Source organism: Triticum dicoccoides, chromosome 2B (assembly GCF_002162155.2).
Source record: "Triticum dicoccoides isolate Atlit2015 ecotype Zavitan chromosome 2B, WEW_v2.0, whole genome shotgun sequence".
In the NCBI taxonomy this organism is placed as follows: domain Eukaryota; kingdom Viridiplantae; phylum Streptophyta; class Magnoliopsida; order Poales; family Poaceae; genus Triticum; species Triticum dicoccoides.
In genome coordinates this window covers 766,194,325-766,220,262 of record NC_041383.1, presented here as the reverse complement: position 1 = coordinate 766,220,262, position 25,938 = coordinate 766,194,325, and the positions used below count along the sequence as shown (strand labels likewise).

Here is a 25,938-nt window from a genome sequence, read left to right as displayed (position 1 = left end):
CGACCATGCACTACTCGGGCGTACCGCTTTTTCTCGCTTTAATGCGGTCCCACATTACACCTATCTCCAACTTAAGATGCCCGGTCCGCGCGGAACCATCACGATAAACGGAAATACGGAATGCTCCATCCGTACAGAGGAGCATACTACGGCTACTGCAGTCGAAGTACAAAGCGGCCTTATCAAGCCGCACATTTCGTCGGCCATCAAGCCGCCAGTCTCCATTAGACAGGACCAATCAATCTCAGAGCTGGATTAGTAGTTCGGCCTCCGCCGTCCGCCCCATATAGCCGCGAAGTCTATCCCGCGCACATAATTATACACTTAAAATACCCTAGTCACTAGCAGAGGCACAATGCGGACAGACCTATAACACTATCCACACTCTCATAGTCTTTTTCTTTTTCTAACCATTTTTTATCTTTATCACATGTGACTATATTTGCTGAGAAGTCCTGTAACCAAGGCAAGGCAGCACAAATGTGCAACAGGAGGTCCAAATTTTTTTGTAGACCGTGCTCTTTATTTCAAACCTATAAAGTGCCCCTTTTTCTCAGCTTTCGACCCCCGGCATGTCAAATAGCCTTGGTAGTAGCGTTATAATCTGTAAAGATCATGCTTGACGTATCATTTAGATGCTAGTCAACATAACCCGTATTCAGTATTCGCTTTTCTCAAAGAACTGAATTTTGCTTCTGTGGTTATTTCACGCACGCACCTCGGCATATATTGCCAGGGGCTCGATATGGCAACATATGAGTTGCCGACAAGTCCGAACAGCTTTATAGCACACTTCGGCGTCACGAGTTTGGCCTTATATGCATCACCTCTAAATCATGTCTTTGGTCAATAGTTGGGTTTCCCAGCTCCTGTGCTTACTACCTTACATTCCGCTCTATCGGCTAGGGTAGTAAAGGGAGAACTACTGCGATTGTGTCCTGGTTTGTCCGATGAGCACCTCAGTAGAGAAAGCCGAAAACTGACTATCATGATGCGGCGAGAGCTGGTCAACCACTCGATGACTCACCGGAATCTTTGTGATTCCTTCCGTGTTACACGAAGGAGCGTTCTTCTGGTCACGTATGTAAATGCACCATATTCGGATAACCGCGTACATACCAGGGGCTATATCATAGACCCACCGTGAAACTCCTATGGCTAAGTGAAAGTGTTAAAGCCCTATAGTCTGATTGCCTAGTTCGCCGCATTGACACCTCCTTAATGGACCAAGACGTTGGGTCAAGAGTGATCATGTGCTTTTCCAAACACCCCCGCGTTATACGCAAGGGGGCCGAAGCCGACGACTGGTAAACTTTCAGATTATACAAAAAACGGCCACAGAGGAGGCACCAAAAACTTTTTAGGAAAAAGTATAAAAACATAGCCCTAATATATCATAATATTGTTTTTACAATTTCGGTACATTTCACTCGAACATAATATCTTCCGAGCACTGACCCTCTATCAAGCAGGCACCCTCTAGGACATCTTCAAAATATTGCTCTGAAGTGTGATGGTCCTTGCCCTTGGGTGGACTTTTCGCTGCAATATCGGTGGCCTTCATCTTCGCCCAGTACGTCCTAACGTGGGAAAAGGCCATCCGTGCACTTTCTATGCACGTTGACTGCTTAACAGCGTCGATACGCGGCGCCGCATCAACAAGTCGCTGCACCAAACCGAAATAACTATTCAGAATTGGCTCAGTCGACCAGAGCCGGACCACGACGTTCTTCATGGCAGATCCGGATATCTTGTGGAGCTCGTCTCACTGGGCCATCTGTTCGTTCAGCAACAGCGGATGCTTTGGCATGTTGAATTGCGACCAGAAAAGCTTTTCCGTCGCATGTTCTTCTTGCGCTTGGAAAAACTGCGTCGCATCGAAGACACTCTTCGGCAAGTGCAAAAATGCGTCTGGAGAACTCCACATTTGATTAAGCGGGGCATACTTCAGATCGCCGAATTTAGTTTGTAAAAATAAGGGCTTACCAGCCGCGATCTCCCCAGCTTGTCGGATCTCCTCCCGGGCCGCTATAGACTCGGACCATGCTTCCCTCACCTCTTGTAAGGCCTTGTCAAGATTGGCTGCTCTAATTTTGTTATCTTTCTCGGGAAATTCGCATCGGCTAGTGGCATATTTTAGCTTAAGCTCCATAGTAGATATTCTCTCCTCGCACTGGCGCCGAGCAGCTTGTTCGGCCTTCAATTGAGCAGCTGCCTTTTCGGCAGCCGCATTACTCATCCTGGCTTGCTCCTTGGCCCGGGCAAGTTCAGCCTGAAGGGTCTCAACTGCGGTGGCACTATCTGCAGTTATGCATATACAAATTCTTAGTATCACGCGCTCATTTCATAATACTAGCATGTACTGAGTGCCCCAAAGACATACCTTGCGCCTCGTCGAGCCGCTTGTTAATAAGTGTGATGTCATCATCTGCCACATCAAGTTTCTGCTTGAGATCTGCAACCTCTGTACCTTGGACAGTCGCCAGGGATGTAACAGCCCGTGTTCCAAAAAGTTAGATTATTTCCTGGGCATATCTTTCTTGATCCTCTGATCGTCTCCCTTTGGATGCCAACCAGAGTCTCAGGTGCTACTATCTATACACAGGTGCATTTTGCATTTATAGCACAATCGAAAATATTACATTACGTACCTCGAAGCCTCTTAGCAGGCCCGTAAAGGTTTCATTCAATCCGCTTTTCACAGACAGAACCCTCTCAACCACCGTACCCATGAAGGTACGATGTTCCTCTGAGACGGGCGCGTGTCGCAATATGTCCATCAATGTATCCGGCGCCTCCGGATCCCTGGAAGCAGATGTAGGGGTACGGACTCCCTGAAGGAAATATGCCCTAGAGGCAATAATAAAGTTATTATTTATTTCCTTATAATCATGATAAATGTTTATTATTCATGCTAGAATTGTATTTTCCGGAAATATAATACATGTGTGAATACATAGACAAACAGAGTGTCACTAGTATGCCTCTACTTGACTAGCTCGTTAATCAAAGATGGTTATGTTTCCTAACCATGAACAATGAGTTGTTATTTGATTAACGAGGTCACATCATTAGTAGAATGATCTGATTGACATGACCCATTCCATTAGCTTAGCACCTGATCGTTTAGTATGTTGCTATTGCTTTCTTCATGACTTATACATGTTCCTACGACTATGAGATTATGCAACTCCCGTTTACCGGAGGAACACTTTGGGTACTACCAAACGTCACAACGTAAATGGGTGATTATAAAGGAGTACTACAGGTGTCTCCAATGGTCGATGTTGGGTTGGCGTATTTCGAGATTAGGATTTGTCACTCCGATTGTCGGAGAGGTATCTCTGGGCCCTCTCGGTAATACACATCACATAAGCCTTGCAAGCATTACAACTAATATGTTAGTTGTGAGACGATGTATTACGGAACGAGTAAAGAGACTTGCCGTTAACGAGATTGAACTAGGTATTGGATACCGACGATCGAATCTCGGGCAAGTAACATACCGATGACAAAGGGAACAACGTATGTTGTTATGCGGTCTGACCGATAAAGATCTTCGTAGAATATGTAGGAGCCAATATGGGCATCCAGGTCCCGCTATTGGTTATTGACCAGAGACATGTCTCGGTCATGTCTACATTGTTCTCGAACCCGTAGGGTCCGCACGCTTAAGGTTACGATGACAGTTATATTATGAGTTTATGCATTTTGATGTACCGAAGGTTGTTCGGAGTCCCGGATGTGATCACGGACATGACGAGGAGTCTCGAAATGGTCGAGACGTAAAGATTGATATATTGGAAGCCTATGTTTGGACATCGGAAGTGTTCCGGGTGAAATCGGGATTTTACCGGGTTACCGGGAGGTTACCGGAACCCCCCGGGAACCACATGGGCCTTCATGGGCCTTAGTGGAAAGGAGAAAGGGGCAGCCCAAGGGGGCTGCGCGCCTCCCCCTTCCCCTAGTCCTATTAGGACTAGGAGAGGTGGCCGGCCACCCCTCTCCCTCTTTCCCCCTTGGGAATCCTAGTTGGAATAGGATTGGAGGGGAGTCCTACTCCCGGTAGGAGTAGGACTCCTCCTGCGCCTCCTCCTCCTGGCCGGCGCACCCTCCCCCCTTGGCTCCTTTATATACTGAGGCAGGGGCACCTCTAAACACACAAGTTGACACAAGTTGATCCACGTGATCGATTCCTTAGCCGTGTGCGGTGCCCCCTGCCACCATATTCCTCGATAATACTGTAGCGGAGTTTAGGCGAAGCCCTGCTGTTGTAGTTCATCAAGATCGTCACCACGCCGTCGTGCTGACGAAACTCTTCCCCGACACTTTGCTGGATCGGAGTTCGGGGATCGTCATCGAGCTGAACGTGTGCTCGAACTCGGAGGTGCCGTAGTTTCGGTGCTTGATCGGTTGGATCGTGAAGACGTACGACTACTTCCTCTACGTCGTGTCATTGCTTCCGCAGTCGGTCTGCGTTGGGTACGTAGACAACACTCTCCTCTCGTTGCTATGCATCACATGATCCTGTGTGCGCGTAGGAAAATTTTTGAAATTACTACGAAACCCAAAAGTGGTATCAGAGCCTAGGTTAATGATGTTGATGTTATATGCACGAGTAGAACACAAGTGAGTTGTGGACGATACAAGTCATACTGCCTACCAGCATGTCATATTTTGGTTCAACGGTATTGTTGGACGAGACGACCCGGACCAACCTTACGCGTACGCTTACGCGAGACCGGTTCCCTCGACGTGCTTTGCACAGAGATGGCTTGCGGGCGACTGCCTCTCCAACTTTAGTTGAACCAAGTATGGCTACGCCCGGTCCTTGCGAAGGTTAAAACGGAGTCTATTTGACAAACTATCGTTGTGGTTTTGATGCGTAGGTGAGATTGGTTCTTACTTAAGCCCGTAGCAGCCACGTAAAACATGCAACAACAAAGTAGAGGACGTCTAACTTGTTTTTGCAGGGCATGTTGTGATGTGATATGGTCTAGGCATGATGCTGAATTTTATTGTATGAGATGATCATGTTTTGTAACCAAGTTATCGGCAACTGGCAGGAGCCATATGGTTGTCGCTTTATTGTATGCAATGCAATCGCGATGTAATGCTTTACTTTATTACTAAACGGTAGTGATAGTCGTGGAAGCATAAGATTGGCGAGACGACAACGATGCTACGATGGAGATCAAGGTGTCGCGCCGGTGACGATGGTGATCATGACGGTGCTTCGGAGATGGAGATCACAAGCACAAGATAATGATGGCCATATCATATCACTTATATTGATTGCATGTGATGTTTATCTTTTTATGCATCTTATCTTGCTTTGATTGACGGTAGCATTATAAGATGATCTCTCACTAAATTATAAAGAAGTGTTCTCCCTGAGTATGCACCGTTGCAAAAGTTCTTCGTGCTGAGACACCACGTGATGATCGGGTGTGATAGGCTCTACGTTCAAATACAACGGGTGCAAAACAGTTGCGCACGCAGAATACTCAGGTTAAACTTGACGAGCCTAGCATATGCAGATATGGCCTCGGAACACGGAGACCGAAAGGTCGAGCGTGAATCATATAGTAGATATGATCAACATAATGATGTTCACCGATGAAACTACTCCATCTCACGTGATGATCGGACATGGTTTAGTTGATTTGGATCACGTGATCACTTAGAGGATTAGAGGGATGTCTATCTAAGTGGGAGTTCTTTAATAATATGATTAATTGAACTTAAAATTTATCATGAACTTAGTCCCTGATAGTATCTTGCTTGTTTATGTTGATTGTAGATAGATGGCTCGTGCTGTTGTTCCGTTAAATTTTAATGCGTTCCTTGAGAAAGCAAAGTTGAAAGATGATGGTAGCAATTACACGGACTGGGTCCGTAACTTGAGGATTATCCTCATAGCTGCACAGAAGAATTACGTCCTGGAAGCACCACTGGGTGCCAGGCCTGCTGCTGGAGCAACGCCAGATGTTATGAACGTCTGGCAGAGCAAAGCTGATGACTACTCGATAGTTCAGTGTGCCATGCTTTACGGATTAGAATCGGGACTTCAACGACGTTTTGAACGTCATGGAGCATATGAGATGTTCCAGGAGTTGAAGTTAATATTTCAAGCAAATGCCCGGATTGAGAGATATGAAGTCTCCAATAAGTTCTATAGCTGCAAGATGAAAGAGAACAGTTCTGTCAGTGAGCATATACTCAAAATGTCTGGGTATAATAATCACTTGATTCAATTGGGAGTTAATCTTCCAGATGATTGCGTCATTGACAGAATTCTCCAATCACTGCCACCAAGCTACAAGAGCTTCGTGATGAACTATAATATGCAAGGGATGAACAAGACTATTCCCGAGCTCTTCGCAATGCTAAAAGCTGCGGAGGTAGAAATCAAGAAGGAGCATCAAGTGTTGATGGTTAACAAGACCACTAGTTTCAAGAAAAAGGGCAAAGGGAAGAAAAAGGGGAACTTCAAAAAGAACGGCAAGCAAGTTGCTGCTCAAGAGAAGAAACCCAAGTCTAGACCTAAGCCTGAAACTGAGTGCTTCTACTGCAAGCAGACTGGTCACTGGAACCGGAACTGCCCCAAGTATTTGGCGGATAAGAAGGATGGCAAGGTGAACAAAGGTATATGTGATATACATGTTATTGATGTGTACCTTACCAATGCTCGCAGTAGCACCTGGGTATTTGATACTGGTTCTGTTGCTAATATTTGCAACTCGAAACAGGGACTACAGAATAAGCGGGCACTGGCAAAGGACGAGGTGACGATGCGCGTGGGAAACGGTTCCAAAGTCGATGTGATCGCGGTCGGCACGCTACCTCTACATCTACCTTCGGGATTAATATTAGACCTAAATAATTGTTATTTGGTGCCAGCGTTGAGCATGAACATTATATCTGGATCTTGTTTAATGCGAGACGGTTATTCATTTAAATCAGAGAATAATGATTGTTCTATTTATATGAGTAATATCTTTTATGGTCATGCACCCTTGAAGAGTGGTCTATTCTTACTAAATCTCGATAGTAGTAATACACATATTCATAATGTTGAAACCAAAAGATACAGAGTTGATAATGAAAGTGCAACTTATTTGTGGCACTGTCGTTTAGGTCATATCGGTGTAAAACGCATGAAGAAACTCCATACTAATGGACTTTTGGAACCACTTGATTATGAATCACTTGGTACTTGCGAACCGTGCCTCATGGGCAAGATGACTAAAACACCGTTTTCCGGTACTATGGAGAGAGCAACAGATTTGTTGGAAATCATACATACCGATGTATGTGGTCCGATGAATATTGAGGCTCGTGGCGGATATCGTTATTTTCTCACCTTCACAGATGATTTGAGCAGATATGGATATATCTACTTAATGAAGCATAAGTCTGAAACATTTGAAAAGTTCAAAGAATTTCAGAGTGAAGTTGAAAATCATCGTAACAAGAAAATAAAGTTTCTACGATCTGATCGTGGAGGAGAATATTTGAGTTACGAGTTTGGTGTACATTTGAAAAACTGTGGAATAGTTTCGCAACTCACGCCCCCCGGAACACCACAGCGTAATGGTGTGTCCGAACGTTGTAATCGTACTTTACTAGATATGGTGCGATCTATGATGTCTCTTACAGATTTACCGCTATCATTTTGGGGATATGCTTTAGAGACGGCCGCATTCACGTTAAATAGGGCACCATCAAAATCCGTTGAGACGACGCCTTATGAACTGTGGTTTGGCAAGAAACCAAAGTTGTCGTTTCTTAAAGTTTGGGGCTGCGATGCTTATGTGAAAAAGCTTCAACCTGATAAGCTCGAACCCAAATCGGAGAAATGTGTCTTCATAGGATACCCAAAGGAAACTGTTGGGTACACCTTCTATCACAGATCCGAAGGCAAAACATTCGTTGCTAAGAATGGATCATTTCTAGAGAAGGAGTTTCTCTCGAAAGAAGTGAATGGAAGGAAAGTAGAACTTGACGAGGTAACTGTACCTGCTCCCTTACTGGGAAGTAGTCCATCACAGAAAACTGTTTCAGTGACACCTACACCAGTTAGTGAGGAAGCCAATGATAATGATCATGAAACTTCAGATCAAGATACTACTGAACCGCGTAGATCAACCAGAGTAAGATCCGCACCAGAGTGGTACGGTAATCCTGTTCTGGAGGTCATGCTACTAGATCATGATGAACCTACGAACTATGAAGAAGCGATGGTGAGCCCGGATTCCATGAAATGGCTTGAGGCCATGAAATCTGAGATATGATCCATGTATGAGAACAAAGTGTAGACTTTGATTGACTTGCCCGATGATCGGTGAATCATTAAGAATAAATGGATCTTCAAGAGGAAGACGGACGTTGATAGTAGTGTTACTATCTACAAAGCTAGACTTGTCGAAAAAGGTTTTTGACAAAGTTCAAGGTGTTGAATACGATGAGATTTTCTTACTCGTATCGATGCTTAAAAGTCTGTCCGAATCATGTTAGCAATTGCCGCATTTTATGATTATGAAATTTGGCAGATGGATGTCAAAACTGCATTCCTGAATGGATTTCTGGAAGAAGAGTTGTATATGATGCAACCGGAAGGTTTTGTCGATCCAAAGGGAGCTAACAAAGTGTGCAAGCTCCAGCGATCCATTTATGGACTGGTGCAAGAATCTCGGAGTTGGAATATACGCTTTGATAAGTTGATCAAAGCATATAGTTATTGTACAGACTTACAGTGAAGCCTGTATTTACAAGAAAGTGAATGGGAGCACTACAACATTTCTGATAAGTATATGTGAATGACATATTGTTGATCGGAAATAATGTAGAATTATTCTGCAAAGCATGAAAGGATACTTGAATAAAAGTTTTTCAAAGAAAGACCTTGGTGAAGCTGCTTACACATTGAGCATCAAGATCTATATAGATAGATGAAGACGCTTGATAAGATTTTTTCAATGAATACATACCTTGATAAATTTTTGAAATAGTTCAAAATGGAACAGTCAAAGAAGGAGTTCTTGCCTGTGTTGCAAGGTGTTAAGTTGAGTAAGACTCAAAGCCCGACCACGGCAGAAAATAGAAAGAGAATGAAAGTCATTCCCTATGCCTCAGTCATAGGTTCTATAAAGTATGCCATGCTGTATACCAGATCTATTGTATGCCATACCACTGAGTTTGGCAAGGGAGTACAATAGTGATCTAGGAGTAGATCACTGGAGAGCGGTCAAAATTGTCCTTAGTGGAATAAGGATATGTTTCTCGATTATGGAAAAAGGTTCGTCGTAAAAGGTTACGCCGATCCAAGTTTGACACTAATCTAGATGACTCTAAGTCTTGATCTAGATACATATTGAAAGTGGGAGCAATTAGCTAGAGTAGCTCCGTGCAGAGCATTGTAGACATAGAATTCGCAAAATACTTACGGATCTGTATATGACATACCCGTTGACTAAGATTCTCTCACAAGCAAAACATGATCACACCTTAGTACTCCTTGGGTGTTAATCACATAGCGATGTGAACTAGATTACTGAATCTAGTAAACCCTTTGGGTGTTGGTCACATAGCAATGTGAACTATGGGTGTTAATCACATGGTGATGTGAACTATTGCTGTTAAATCACATGGCGATGTGAACTAGATTATTGACTCTAGTGCAAGTGGGAGACTGAAGGAAATATGCCCTAGAGGCAATAATAAAGTTATTATTTATTTCCTTATATCATGATAAATGTTTATTATTCATGCTAGAATTGTATTAACCGGAAACATAATACATGTGTGAATACATAGACAAACAGAGTGTCACTAGTATGCCTCTACTTGACTAGCTCGTTAATCAAAGATGGTTATGTTTCCTAACCATAGACAAAAGAGTTGTTATTTGAGTAACGAGGTCACATCATTAGTTGAATGATCTGATTGACATGACCCATTCCATTAGCTTAGCACCTGATCGTTTAGCATGTTGCTATTGCTTTCTTCATGACTTATACATGTTCCTATAACTATGAGATTATGCAACTCCCGTTTGCCGAAGGAACACCTTGGGTGCTACCAAACGTCACAACGTAACTGGGTGATTATAAAGGAGCATTACAGGTGTCTCCAAAAGTAGATGTTGGGTTGGCGTATTTCGAGATTAGGATTTGTCACTCCGATTGTCGGAGAGGTATCTCTGGGCCCTCTCGGTAATGCACATCACATAAGCCTTGCAAGCACTGCAACTAATATGTTAGTTGTGAGATGATGTATTACGGAACAAGTAAAGAGACTTGCCAGTAACGAGATTGAACTAGGTATTGGATACCGACGATCGAATCTCGGGCAAGTAACATACCGATGACAAAGGGAACAACGTATGTTGTTATGCGGTCTGACCGATAAAGATCTTCGTAGAATATGTAGGAGCCAATATGGGCATCCAGGTCCCGCTATTGGTTATTGACCGGAGACGTGTCTCGGTCATGTCTACATTGTTCTCGAACCCGTAGGGTCCGCACGCTTAAGGTTACGATGACAGTTATATTATAAGTTTACATGTTTTGATGTACCGAAGGAGTTCGGAGTCCCGGATGAGATTGGGGACATGACGAGGAGTCTCGAAATGGTCGAGACGTAAAGATTCATATATTGGATGATATGGTTAGGCCAAGGGGTCAAGCCCATGAGGCTTTAGATCGGTGCAAAAGGAGTTTTGCGGAGTCCAGGGGGCCAAACGCCGGAGACCCTGGCGTCTGGCCCTGGGCCAGACGCCGAGGCCCATGGCGTCTGGGCCAGACGCCAAGGATTGTGGCGTTTGGTCCTGGAGTCCGAGTGGGACTCTTGCCTTTCGAGAAAAACCGACTTTGAGGAGGCTTTTGCTCCAAGTTTCGACCCCGGGGCTCAACATATAAATAGAGGGGCAGGGCTAGCACCAAAGACACAACAATTGATCCCTTGGATCTCTTAGCCGTGTGCGGTGCCCCCCTCCACCATAGTCCACCTCGATAATATCGTAGCGGTGCTTAGGCGAAGCCCTGCGACGGTAGAACATCAAGATCGTCACCACGCCGTCGTGCTGACGGAACTCTCCCTCGACACTCGGCTGGATCGGAGTTCGAGGGACGTCATCGAGCTGAACGTGTGCTAGAACTCGGAGGTGCCGTAGTTTCGGTGCTTGATCGGTCGGGCCGTGAAGACGTACGACTACATCAACCGCGTTGTGCTAACGCTTCCGCTTACGGTCTACAAGGGTATGTAGACAACACTCTCCCCTCTCGTTGCTATACATCACCATGATCTTGCGTGTGCGTAGGAATTTTTTTTGAAATTACTACGAAACCCAACAGTGGCATCCGAGCCTAGGTTACTTATGTTGATGTTATATGCACGAGTAGAACACAAGTGAGTTGTGGACGATACAAGTCATACTGCCTACCAGCATGTCATACTTTGGTTCGGCGGTATTGTTGGACGAGACGACCCGGACCAACCTTACGCGTACGCTTACGCGAGACCGGTTCCCTCGACGTGCTTTGCACATAGATGGCTTGCGGGCGACTGTCTCTCCAACTTTAGTTGAACCGAGTATGGCTACGCCCGGTCCTTGAGAAGGTTAAAATGGAGTCTATTTGACAAACTATCGTTGTGGTTTTGATGCGTAGGTGAGATTGGTTCTTACTTAAGCCCGTAGCAGCCACGTAAAACATGCAACAACAAAGTAGAGGACGTCTAACTTGTTTTTGCAGGGCATGTTGTGATGTGATATGGTCAAGGCATGATGCTGAATTTTATTGTATGAGATGATCATGTTTTGTAACCAAGTTATCGGCAACTGGCAGGAGCCATATGGTTGTCGCTTTATTGTATGCAATGCAATCGCGATGTAATGTTTTACTTTATTACTAAACGGTAGTGATAGTCGTGGAAGCATAAGATTGGCGAGACGACAACGATGCTACGATGGAGATCAAGGTGTCGCGCCGGTGACGATGGTGATCATGACGGTGCTTCGGAGATGGAGATCACAAGCACAAGATAATGATGGCCATATCATATCACTTATATTGATTGCATGTGATGTTTATCTTTTTATGCATCTTATCTTGCTTTGATTGACGGTAGCATTATAAGATGATCTCTCACTAAATTATCAAGAAGTGTTCTCCCTGAGTATGCACCGTTGCAAAAGTTCTTCGTGCTGAGACACCACGTGATGATCGGGTGTGATAGGCTCTACGTTCAAATACAACGGGTGCAAAACAGTTGCGCACGCAGAATACTCGGGTTAAACTTGACGAGCCTAGCATATGCAGATATGGCCTCGGAACACGGAGACCGAAAGGTCGAGCGTGAATCATATAGTAGATATGATCAACATAATGATGTTCACCGATGAAACTACTCCATCTCACGTGATGATCGGACATGGTTTAGTTGATTTGGATCACGTGATCACTTAGAGGATTAGAGGGATGTCTATCTAAGTGGGAGTTCTTTAATAATATGATTAATTGAACTTAAAATTTATCATGAACTTAGTCCCTGATAGTATCTTGCTTGTTTATGTTGATTGTAGATAGATGGCTCGTGCTGTTGTTCCGTTAAATTTTAATGCGTTCCTTGAGAAAGCAAAGTTGAAAGATGATGGTAGCAATTACACGGACTGGGTCCGTAACTTGAGGATTATCCTCATTGCTGCACAGAAGAATTACGTCCTGGAAGCACCGCTGGGTGCCAGGCCTGCTGCTGGAGCAACGCCAGCTGTTATGAACGTCTGGCAGAGCAAAGCTGATGACTACTCGATAGTTCAGTGTGCCATGCTTTACGGCTTAGAATCGGGACTTCAACGACGTTTTGAACGTCATGGAGCATATGAGATGTTCCAGGAGTTGAAGTTAATATTTCAAGCAAATGCCCGGATTGAGAGATATGAAGTCTCCAATAAGTTCTATAGCTGCAAGATGGAAGAGAACAGTTCTGTCAGTGAGCATATACTCAAAATGTCTGGGTATAATAATCACTTGATTCAATTGGGAGTTAATCTTCCAGATGATTGCGTCATTGACAGAATTCTCCAATCACTGCCACCAAGCTACAAGAGCTTCGTGATGAACTATAATATGCAAGGGATGAACAAGACTATTCCCGAGCTCTTCGCAATGCTAAAAGCTGCGGAGGTAGAAATCAAGAAGGAGCATCAAGTGTTGATGGTTAGCAAGACCACTAGTTTCAAGAAAAAGGGCAAAGGGAAGAAAAAGGGGAACTTCAAAAAGAACGGCAAGCAAGTTGCTGCTCAAGAGAAGAAACCCAAGTCTAGACCTAAGCCTGAAACTGAGTGCTTCTACTGCAAGCAGACTGGTCACTGGAAGCGGAACTGCCCCAAGTATTTGGCGGATAAGAAGGATGGCAAGGTGAACAAAGGTATATGTGATATACATGTTATTGATGTGTACCTTACCAATGCTCGCAGTAGCACCTGGGTATTTGATACTGGTTCTGTTGCTAATATTTGCAACTCGAAACAGGGACTACAGAATAAGCGGGCACTGGCAAAGGACGAGGTGACGATGCGCGTGGGAAACGGTTCCAAAGTCGATGTGATCGCGGTCGGCACGCTACCTCTACATCTACCTTCGGGATTAATATTAGACGGCGGGCGTGCATTTTGATGACAGTTATATTATGAGTTTATGCATTTTGATGTACCGAAGGTTGTTCGGAGTCCCGGATGTGATCACGGACATGACGAGGAGTCTCTATATGGTCGAGACATAAAGATTGATATATTGGAAGCCTATGTTTGGACATCGGAAGTGTTCCGGGTGAAATCGGGATTTTACCGGGTTACCGGGAGGTTACCGGAACCCCCCGGGAACCACATGGGCCTTCATGGGCCTTAGTGGAAAGGAGAAAGGGGCAGCCCAAGGGGGCTGCGCGCCTCCCCCCTTCTCCTAGTCCTATTAGGACTAGGAGAGGTGGCCGGCCACCCCTCTCCCTCTTTCCCCCTTGGGAATCCTAGTTGGAATAGGATTGGAGGGGAGTCCTACTCCCGGTAGGAGTAGGACTCCTCCTGCGCCTCCTCCTCCTGGCCGGCGCACCCTCCCCCCTTGGCTCCTTTATATACTGAGGCAGGGGCACCTCTAAACAGACAAGTTGACACAAGTTGATCCACGTGATCGATTCCTTAGCCGTGTGCGGTGCCCCCTGCCACCATATTCCTCGATAATACTGTAGCGGAGTTTAGGCGAAGCCCTGCTGCTGTAGTTCATCAAGATCGTCACCACGCCGTCGTGCTGACGAAACTCTTCCCCGACACTTTGCTGGATCGGAGTCCGGGGATCGTCATCGAGCTGAACGTGTGCTCGAACTCGGAGGTGCCGTAGTTTCGGTGCTTGATCGGTTGGATCGTGAAGACGTACGACTACTTCCTCTACGTCGTGTCATTGCTTCCGCAGTCGGTCTGCGTTGGGTACGTAGACAACACTCTCCTCTCGTTGCTATGCATCACATGATCCTGTGTGCGCGTAGGAAAATTTTTGAAATTACTACGAAACCCAACAGTCCCTTCAAAGGAATATGTTTACTCGACCTTAGAGTCGTCTCTAGCTGTAAATCGGATAGTATGGGGCCTTTATTGTTGGTCCCCATAGGGGCCGCACACCCCGGACCCTAGACGGCCGAAGTGTCACCTTCGGGCCTAGTCTTCATTGTCCCTCGCACCACTCGTTGATCGGGAGAGATCCTCCGGGACGACACCTCGGGGTCATCTGCCCTATTGGGCGGGGAGATCAGTGGAGGTGTCTAGCTCTCCATCATCTCCGAAAGAAGATACCCCGAGGAGGAGGACTGTTGAGGAAGGCTGCATGCCAGACTACAAACATATATTTTAAATATTACCCTTGTAACCAGGAAAGAACGGGATATGTTTATGACACCCTTGTTCACTTATGATTCAGCTAAGGGCTTATCCTTATGGAGGAACTGCGTGACAACGTTGCCTCCCGAACCAGAACCCCCTGATAGGGATATCTTCCCTCGCTTAGAAGCCTTTATCTTCAAGTCTTTAGAGGCGGTCCTCTTCTTCCCATGGGGAGAAGGGATGTCAGTTTCTCCTTCCCTTTCATCTTCAAAAGAGGGAGTTCCAATCTCCCCGGATGAGGTACCTGGCGTACCTCTAGAACGGGGGCCACCCTGGGCCTTCTTGCTCTCCTCCTTGTCTTCCTTCGCCGGCACTTGATATGGTGCCGGAACCAGCATCCTTGTTAACACCGGATCAGCTGAGTCTTCGGGAAGAAGGGTCGAACACCTAATTCTCTCTGCCTTCTTTATCCAGCCCTAGCCGAGTATGGTTTTCTAAGTATATTGTTATGAGAAATTTAACTAAGCTGTGTTTAGGAGTTGAGTGCTTACCGAGGTATCCGGATGGTTGCAGTCAAGGCCGATGTCCTCTATAGTATCCAGCCATTGTTTTTGTGTCCCGAAGAATAATTCCCACATTCCTCTGAGCGTCGTGTTGAAGAAGTGCTGAAGGGTTCGTGGTCCTTCCGGATTGAACTCCCACATGCGGAGAGGCCGTCGCTGGCACGGTAGTGTTGGGGAACGTAGCAGAAACTCAAAATTTTCCTACATGTCACCAAGATCTATCTATGGAGAAACCAGCAACGAGGGGAAGGAGAGTGCATCTACATACCCTTGTAGATCGCTAAGCGGAAGCGTTCAAGAGAACGGGGTTGAAGGAGTCGTACCCGTCGTGATCCAAATCACCGGAGATCCTAGTGCCGAACGGACGGCACCTCCGCGTTCAACACACGTACAACCCGGTGACGTCTCCCATGCCTTGATCCAGCAAGGTGAGAGGAAGGGGTTGAGGAAGACTCCATCCAACAGCAGCACAACGGCGTGGTGGTGATGGAGGAGCGTGGCAATCCTGCAGGGCTTCGCCAAGCACCGTGGGAGAGGAGAAGGGAGAGAGGTAGGGCTGCGCCTGGGAGAGATCAAACTCATGTGTTGGCAGCCCCAAAAACCCTCAAGTATATATAGGGGAGAGGGAGGGGGTGCGCCCCCTCTAGGGTTTCCACCCCAAGGGGTGCGGCGGCCCCAATCCCATCTAAGGGTGGTGGCCAAGGGGGGAGAGGGGGGAAACTTGCCCCCCAAGTTAGGTGGAAGCACTTGTCACGCCCAATATGCGACCCTATCCAAAAGGAACTCGAAGGTCCCACCAAGGATAGACCCGCATATTGAAACGCTTTTGCAAGGTGGATATCATTACATCAACATTACATAATAGATGGGGATACATACAAGAGGCATACAATGCCACATGAATACAACATCACAATACATCATAGCATCATCCGACTACGGATGAAACACAAACAGAAACTCAAACGACATCCACCCTGCTAGCCGAGGCTGCCGACCTGGAACCTATTCCCTGATCGAAGAAGAAGCAGAAGAAGAACTCAACGCAAGCAAGCATCGCTCTCGCGTCATGATCATCGCAAAACCTGTACCTGCCACTGTTGTTGTAGTAAACTGTGAGCCACGAGGACTCAGCAATCCCATTACCATGGGTATCAAGACTAGCAAAGCTTAAAGGGAAAGGAAGGGGTAAAGTGGTGAGGCTGCAGCAGCGACTAAGCACATATGGTGGCTAACATACGCAAATAAGAGCGAGAAGAGAGCAAATGGAATGGTCGTGAAGCTAGCAATGATCAAGAAGTGATCCTGAACTCCTACTTACGTCAAACATAACCCAGAAACCGTGTTCACTTTCCGGACTCTGCCGAAAAGAGACCATCACGGCTACACACACGGTTGATGCGTTTTAATTCGGATCTGGTGTCAAGTTATCTACAACCGTACATTAACAAATTCCCATCTGCCTATAACTGCAGGCATGGCTTTCGAAAGATTATACCCTGCAGGGGTGTCCCAACTTAGCCCATGACAAGCTCTCGCGATCAACGAAGGATATACCTTCTCCCAGGAAGACCCGATCAGACTCGGAATCCCGGTTTACAAGACATTTCGACGATGGTAAAACAAGACCAGCAAGACCGCCCGATGCGCCGACAATCCCGATAGGAGCTGCACATATCTCGTTCTCAGGGCAACACCGGATAAGCTAAGCGTACAGGTACCGACGTAACCCAAGTTGCCAAGGGATGGTCCCGCACGGTGCTCTAGTTTGGACCAACACTTAGACAAGCATTGGCCCGGGGGGGCTGTAATAAAGATGACCCTCGAGAGCGCGACTCCCAAGGGAAAAAGGGCTAGGTGAGGCAAATGTAAAACCAAGGTTGGGCCTTGCTGGAGGAGTTTTATTCAAAGCGAACTGTCGAGGGGGTCCCATAAATCACCCGACCGCGTAAGGAACGCAAAATCCGGGAACATAACACCGGTATGACGGAAACTAGGGCGGCAAGAGTGGAACAAAACACCAGGCAAAAGGCCGAGTCTTCCATCCTTTACCAAGTATATAGATGCATTAATAATATAAGAGATATTGTGATATCCCAACCAAAATCCTGTCCACCATGGAGAAATCTTCAACTTCACCTGCAACTAGCAACGCTATAAGAGGGGCTGAGCAAAGCAGTAACATAGCCAAACAACGGTTTGCATAGGAAAGGTGTCAAAGGTTAGAGGTTCATGGCAATTTGGGATGGCTTGATAAGCAGGTGATAGGTAGCGCATCATAGCGATAGAACGAAGTAACTAGCATAGCAATAATAGTATTGAGATTCAGGGTAGCGGTCATCTTGCCTGAAATCCCGCAAGGAAGAAGAACGAGTCCATGAAGGAGATGAAGCCACGAAGACGAACCAAGCGTAGATGAACGAATCCTCACGATCGCAACGTAATGGGAACTATCGAGAAGAAGCACACAACATAGTAAACACACCACACATGAACAAGACATGATGCACAAACATGATGCATGACAAAACTACATGAAGCTACTCATGGCAAGAGATGATGCAAACAAGAGCAACCACTATAACAAAACAAAGATTAAGTAACATAACCATGTAACATATAAAAAATGTGTTACAGAGCAAATAACAGTAACACATTATGTCTCGCAGACAGTAACACATAGTTGATAAGATTCGTAAATGTGTTACAGACACATTACCCTAGTAACATGTAAGTTCGTGTTGCTCCATTTGTGTTACAAATATTGGTACAGTAACACGTAATCATGTGTTGCGGAATTGTGTTACCAACTATATAACTGTAAATGAAACAATTATATTGTGTAAAGTATATTTTAATAAAAAGTAATAGTGCCACAATGCTTACAAACATAAGTTCAAATTTTCACGCAATTGATTTTCACAATAATCTTTTTCTATAACATAAGCTTGTACTTACGTCTTCAACATTTTTTCTATACTACTTGAACCTTAATTGAGATACATATATGACTCAAATTGGAACTACTTCTAATACGTATGCATAACTTCATTCATTTAATCTAACGAAATAGTGAATACATTTCAAAAATTGTTCTTATAATTACAAATATTAGCATGGGAGCATATTATATATACATATTCTTCCTATACAAAAATTCAGGACATGTTGCGGGCGTGTTAACAAGTGAGACTGGCTAAAGAACCAAACGGAACCCAGGGCTATTTGACATAGGCAAACAAAATAAAATGACACACACTTGGGGCCATTTGACATGCGTGAACAAAATAGAATGACCACGAATGGGCGCCATTTGACATGCATGAAGAAAACTAATTGATGCACACTAAGAATCGAACCTACTACCACCTACTTGGAGATACAAGTGATTACCAACAGGCTACAAACTTTGCTTTGCTTAATTTAAATACTCGGCCTTATTATTAATAGCAGTGAACGGCTGGGCCAAGGCCCAATTAAAAGATACAGGTTGGCTGGCCAGTGATGAGTTTACTTGGGCTGCGATTCCGTGACTTCGGCCCGGTTTTGCATCTGGAAGTTTCCACCTAGTTCTCCTTCTTTTTCTGTTGTGTTTTTCACATCCGTTTTTTGTTTGTTTTTCTTCCGGTTTTCTATTTAGTTTTCCTATTTCTTTTCCTTTTTCAATTTAAATTTCATTAAAAAAATCATATTTGTGGTCTTTTTTGAAAATTGCAAATAATTATAGAATTCCCAGACTAATTCAAATTCTTGAACATTTTTTCCAATTCTGTGAACTTTTCTTCAAATTCGTAAATGTTTTTGAAGCCACAATTCTTTCCAAATTCTCAAACTCTTTTTATGAGTCCGTGAACATTTTCATTTTCACGCATATTTTTTCAAGCCATGGTTTGTTTTCAAATTCATGGAATTTTTTCAAATACACTAATGTTCTTTTGACTTTGCAAACTTTTTTTGAGTACACAAACATTGTTTAGAATTGGTGGAGTTTTTTCAAATTCATTAATGTTTTTAAATTTATGAAAAAAATCATGATTTGTTTTTTGAGTCAGTGATTTTTTTTTCAAATTTGTGCACCTTTTTAAGAACTGCCAAACATTTCTATCAGATTCATGAACTTTTTTCAAATATGCCAACATTTTTTTATGCCAGGAAAAAAATGATTCATACGTTCAAGCAATTTTTCAAATTCATATTTTTTTTCTAAAAGTATATGCTCAATTATGCCATGGGTTAACGGTCAAGCGGTCGACCGGTCAATGGTGAACTAGCCAAAGCAGTCGAGCGAGCTGGGTCGGCCCGCACACCGCAGTGAGTAAGCGCCAATTGGCGTTGCTCGCGCCACAAGCGTTGTTGTATAGACGCTCTCCATATTTTAATGTGCTAACACTAAATGTTAAACACATGTAAAACAAACAACGCTCAAATTCAAATACGTTGGAGCATGTCATTGAATCAATAATTTCATCGTTAGTTTTGCATACCAATTCAAATTGAATTTTTTTGAAATTTTTTTCTCATGACGAGATATAAATATTTCTTGCATGTGATGTTTTATTTGATATCAGATGTGAAAGTTGGGAGCTTATTGGAAACAAGCAAATTTTATATAGATAATCATGAAAGTAACGGTTATGCTCATCTTAGGGGCAACCCAAAGGTTACCTCTTCTATACCGGGCTAGGAGCAACTCTAGCATATCCCACATAGTGGCCCGATATGCGGTTTATGGACCAAACAATGACTCTAGCAGATCCCGCATCTTGGCCCCGCCGGCATATTTTGTATACAGGATACCTAAAATCGCCTCCCTTGAGTTTGTATATGTACGAGATCCGGGGGCGCATTTCCAGGATCCTACAAAGCCATTTTGGTAGAAGAATTGGGAGGCACATAAGAGCATAGAGAGATCTTACCAGCGACAGCCGAGCGTCTTGGTCCGGAACGAAGAGAGGTCCGAAAGTGATTGTCGAGCATCTTGTCCGTCTTGCTTTGCTTTCTCATGGACTTGTCAACCGGATGGAGTTCTGGTCGGCGTTGTACTGGAGTGAAGGGAGGTCAGAGTTGAACCAGGCGGGATAGCAGACCAAAGATGCTAGCTCTCGTGAGGTAGAGAAGCATGCTCCATTTGGCCACCGAGACACCCGGCCAATGATGCATAGGTTCTGGCGAGTCGTCTTCAACCTCAATGTTCTTTTATATTAACTAGTAGATCATAATCTCACTCTTATAGTCAATCCACATTGGCCATACCATATAACAGTTAAACTATTGGTTTGATCCATTCCATGCTAGGGCACACAATTATAGTGTTCTCGGTACACCCCATCTCCCTTGACACTGACAGTAGCCAGTAGCCATGCCCCTGTTGTTTGACATGGGTTATAAATAGTGTTGCATCGATCTACTTTGAGCTAGAGTACATGCCAATATCCTCTAGAATGTCCCCACTTTGATGAACCCTTGGCATGGTCTCATATTAGGTGGTGTGGGCGGCGAGAGGGGTTGCGGCGGGTGGCTCGGGCGTGTTTCCTGTCCTCGGCAGTTGTGGCACCCCGATCCGGACCTGGGGATCTTTTATCGTCTCGCTCAATGGCGAAGCCACACTTGGGCCGGGTGGTCAAATGACTACCCAGCTTTTTGCAAAAACTACATGCATCAAGTAGAAAACATGCCAAAAAACCTTATAAATGCATATATCTGACTACACAACATTCAATTGACTACACACGATTGGATTCCTGGCACCGCCACTGGTCTCGCTTGTCCTGAAGACCTTGGGGTGGTACGTGGGAGCTACCGAGCAAAAACTCTGCGCTTTGTCGCTGACGACGGTGACGCTATCTTCTCAAAGACGTCGTCGTGGTGCTCCTTGTTGTGGCAGGGTTCCGGGTGAAGACCTTTGTCCTATACGAACTCGACATCGGCGACGCTTAGCGTCGTTCTCCCTCCCGAGGATGTTGTCGCTGAGCCTAGGTGGTTTAGTGCATAGCGTGTCGTTGTACTCAGTTTATCATATTTTCTCTTTCGTTTGCGTAGTTCCTGCGTGATACGAGGGCTACCTCTCCATCTTGTATCTTTTCACCGTGTACTCTGTTCGGTTGTTGCTTTATATATAAAGCGGGTCAGAAGCTTGTTTCGAGAGTCTTCTATATAGTAGGCAAGGGCTAGAAGAGAGGAAGGAAAAAGAGAATGAATGAAAGAAAAGAAAAGAAAAATAAATGGAGAAAAGATAAAATTGTGTGCAAAATACAGTATATATATTATACTAAAAAGAGTATCCTGTGTTTTGATTGGTTGGGTAGCCTTGCACACGGATCACGCCTCGTAACTGTCCGATTCGCTTAGATTGAACGGCTGCGGCTGCCCTATCTTTTATCCCCCTGTCTCCTTATCCCTTCGCACCCACGCCTAGCGATCGAAGCCGCCGCAAGTCACCGCCGCTAGCCTGGAGGCCTCATGCCGCCACCGCTCGCCCCTTTCTCCGTAGGTCACCCACGCACCTGGGACCCGGGGCCGTTTCCTCCTCACCACTAGGCTGGAGCCTGGAGGAGGCCCGAGGAGGTGACCATGAGGAGCGCGCAGCCGCCGGAGCCATTGGTAGATCCAGCCGGGAGCGTCGGCAACCATCCCTCCTTCCGGCGGCGATGAATAATTGAAGAGGCTTGAGGAGAATGGGCGCATGGGCCGTGCGCGTCTCCCGCGCTAGGAGCCACCGTTCCTCGTCATCTGCTAGGATCCACGAGGAATCGATCCATATGTAAGCTAGCTTCCACCATAATCCTTCCAGCAGGCTGTTTGCTTGTTTGTTTACTAGTGGAAAGACATGATGCGAGGCCGGCATCGTGGGTACATGCCCGCTGCTAATTGATTCTCTTGCTAATAATAGTAGTATGTGTTCTTGGCCGTGGTGGAGATGTACATACCTGAATACTCGTCATATATCCGTACATACTCGAATACTGTCAAACTGGCACATATACATATATACATACCCGAGTACCTGTGCATTTTTTTAATTCAGCTAAACAGGTCAGTCTCAATCTTGGCAAAGGCTTGCTTTGCTCCTTTGCCACTCGGCAAACTCCGACCCGTTAGATTGGGTAGTAGAGATTGTGAAGAGCAACACGAACATCTACTTTACTGACAGGGAATGTAGGTGTAATACGTACATAGTGGTTTTCGTGGTAAAGGTTCTAGTAGATGTATGGTCATTTTAGTGTAGTATATCCCAATAATCACTATGAAAATACAGCAGAAGCTCGTCTGTTCGTTTCCACTTTAATTATTGTATTTCTCATATCTCAATCTCATCTGCAAGTTTGATATAATCAAATGGGTGATAGCACCACCTTGTACTAAGTACCCATCCTGGTTACTTTTTTTATTTAGGTAAATGTAAGATAACATCATCTTTTACCAGGTATTCATCCTGGTTACATTATGTGCAAAATAGGTTCTACATTTAATTACAAATTTGTTGAACATGTGGTTTTACCACGTGCTTATAGCCTGTACCTTTTGGTTGTACATCTATTTCTGTCTCAAGTTATTTATCTCTTACAGAATGTTTGCGGGGAGCTCGGTTAGTGTTGATGCCTCAAGGGTTTATGCATATCAATTCCATGTTGCTTAAAGCCACTGTAACAGTGTAACCATGGCTACTGGTTTTCAGGTATATGTTTATGCAGTCATAACGCGCTTGTTGACAACTCGTATCGAATGTTTATATTATTTATAACTTTTCCATGGAATGTCTACTGTTAAAAAACATCTTGCGGGTACTTTAGTTAGGTACTAGAAAGCACATACACACGCACATGCCCAGCACAACCACAAGCATGAAAACAAGGCAAATTTTGGTGTTGTAATTTATGGATACCTCTTGGTTGCTTTGTTTCAAAATAAATAATTAAATTTTGGCTGGCATTTTCACCAATGTAGCACCCAAAAAAATCATCTTTGATGGATTGAATACGACAGAAGTTCTATGCAGTTCGATTGGTAATTGTTCGTTCGTCGTCATATAATTCAACATTTTGCTCTCGGGCTATCTATGTGATATGTCTATGTTATCAACTTTTTATTAGTAAAAATAGTACCTATTTTGCCATATCCATGGTCAATTCCTATATTTTTTCCTTGAAAAAAATCCTACATATTCCATAGACCATGTTGCATTTTAGAATTTTGTTCAATGTTCGGCCCCCCTTATGTATAATTCCTTGCTCCGCCGTTGCGCCTAACACATGCGTGCAGGTGTGGGCATCCCTTTATTAGTCCCACTTGCAGTCTGAATGTGTATCCCTAAGAAAGTGAATGGTCATGATAACCTTCCTGAAGTATGACTATGTGTATCCATTGAAGTAATGTTCATGCAAATCCTATAATTATTGTTTTTGAATAATAATATTCATCATAATATAGGTTGCATCCAAAGTAGTTTTAAAGACTTTAACATATCCAAACCAGCGAAATGTTGCATATGCTACTATTCAGAGTATTCATCTAGAAACTAAGGTTGGTGATATTTAGTTAGGTGCCAAATTTGCACTTGTGTGCATAGATGAACCTATTCTAGATAATGAGGAGTTAGTAAGGTAAGTTTCTGATTGCAAGAGAATTGGTGATGCTTTTGCTTCAGGATACTTAATTGTTCAACCTCCAGCTTTTGTAAGTCGGAGTCTTTTCTTCCATATTCCACAATTATATTTGTGTGCATTTAATCACATAACTGTAAGGTCTATTTTCCTTTTACAGATTCAAAAGAAGCATAATGGAGTTGCAGCTGAACCGTTCTTCGGTTGGATGAAGAAGCAAATGTAATTAGAAGACTTTACTTAGCAATAATTGTAGTTTGCATTGATAGATTGAAAAATGTAACACCATTCAGAAGATCTTTTTCTTTGGTCGAATTGATGCAAATGCTATGGTGTAATATTCTTCATAGATGTGTTCTCTATAGTAAAATATATATGAATGATATGATGTCTAGCCAATAACATTGGTATGTATTTATTGTAATGCATATGTATCCTACACTCTTGTATATTCATAATAAATACCTTGATATTTTCAATTTGTGTATATCATTTTAATGAAGCCAAGCATCATAATAAAGTAATTAACTATTTGAGCAGCCACAATAATTTTATTAAATAAATGTATATTCCATAAAATGGGTATCTACTTCTGTGGTTAATAATTTTAAAAATACATTAATTATGTTGCCATTCTAATGTAGTGTTACTGATGGTGTTACAATAGTTACAAAATGTGTTACCAGTGTTGTCTTATGATATTTGTATATTATGTTACAAGTTGTGTTACTATAATTACAAAAACATGTTACCACAATGTTCTATGTTTACAAAAACATGTTACTATGGGTGTTACTATAGTTACAAAAATGTGTTACCAACGCGTTTTGTAACACAAAATATGCATGTTACTATAACTTAATTGTAACACAATTTTTGATATACGGTAACAATTACTATATGTGACAGTGGACACCACTTAGTAACACGGCCTAATGGAACACATTTGAAAACATGTTACTATGTAGTCTAGTAACACTGTTTTGGGCCTATAGTAACACAACACTGTGTTACCAAAGCTCTATCATGTTGTAGTGAACACATCAAGGCAAGTTTAAATGAGGCCGGGAACAACATATAACAATTCCGGTAAGTCCTCATATGCATATTTCGAAGTTGGTCCAGATCTGAATAAACCTTAAGTTGAAGTTGTTAAACAGTAAGTTAAAATGCACCAAGATGATCTACACGAGATTCTAGTCAAGTTACATATAAAGTTCATTTAATTCGGAGCTACTGCCTAGAAGATATGAGCAACACAAGTTAAACATGGCATTGATGCAAAATGCACCCATACATCAAGCAAACACACCAAAACAAGGATGCAACATGATAATATGAAGCTACATGCAATTCTAAGCAAGTTTCATATATAGCACACTCAAAACGGAGCAACGGTTCAACACACACTCTATACAAGTTCCAAAACAGCGACTAGGCATATTGCAAGCATCAAAACAACATGCTACAACATCTCAACATAATAACAAAAGTAATGTACATGATGTACAGGTAAAGCACAACAAAACATGAACACTGAGCTATCTCCAGAAATCACTAGAACATGCTCAAACACACATGGTAAGATTGCAAGTTATAACAATTTCAGACTTTGCAGAAAATAACATCACGATGCAATGTTTAGAGCTATCAAACAACATGTTACAGGAACTTATAATAGAAAACAAAGGCATGGCATGAATCTACTAAATGCATAGATCAAAAGTCCCTTAGTGACCCTAAGCCAAAAAGGATCAGAAAATATGATGGCACCCACGTAAACATAGCAAGTTATATTACAGATTCATACATGGCAGGAACATAATTATGAAGGCATGTAGATGAGCTTGTGCAACTCACCACAGGGCAATACATGGCATGGCAAGGCACCCAACAGTAAGAAGAC

General features: G+C 43.7%; 1 long non-coding RNA gene across 1 annotated transcript; it reads left to right on the top strand.

Annotated features, from left to right (window-relative positions):
* The first annotated feature begins 21,807 nt into the window (after window positions 1-21,807).
* Window positions 21,808-24,506, top strand: LOC119366143. Its single transcript, XR_005175944.1, has 3 exons — window positions 21,808-22,192; window positions 22,999-23,107; window positions 24,193-24,506. It is a non-coding gene; the product is annotated as an uncharacterized LOC119366143 (long non-coding RNA).
* Window positions 24,507-25,938: the final 1,432 nt, after the last annotated feature.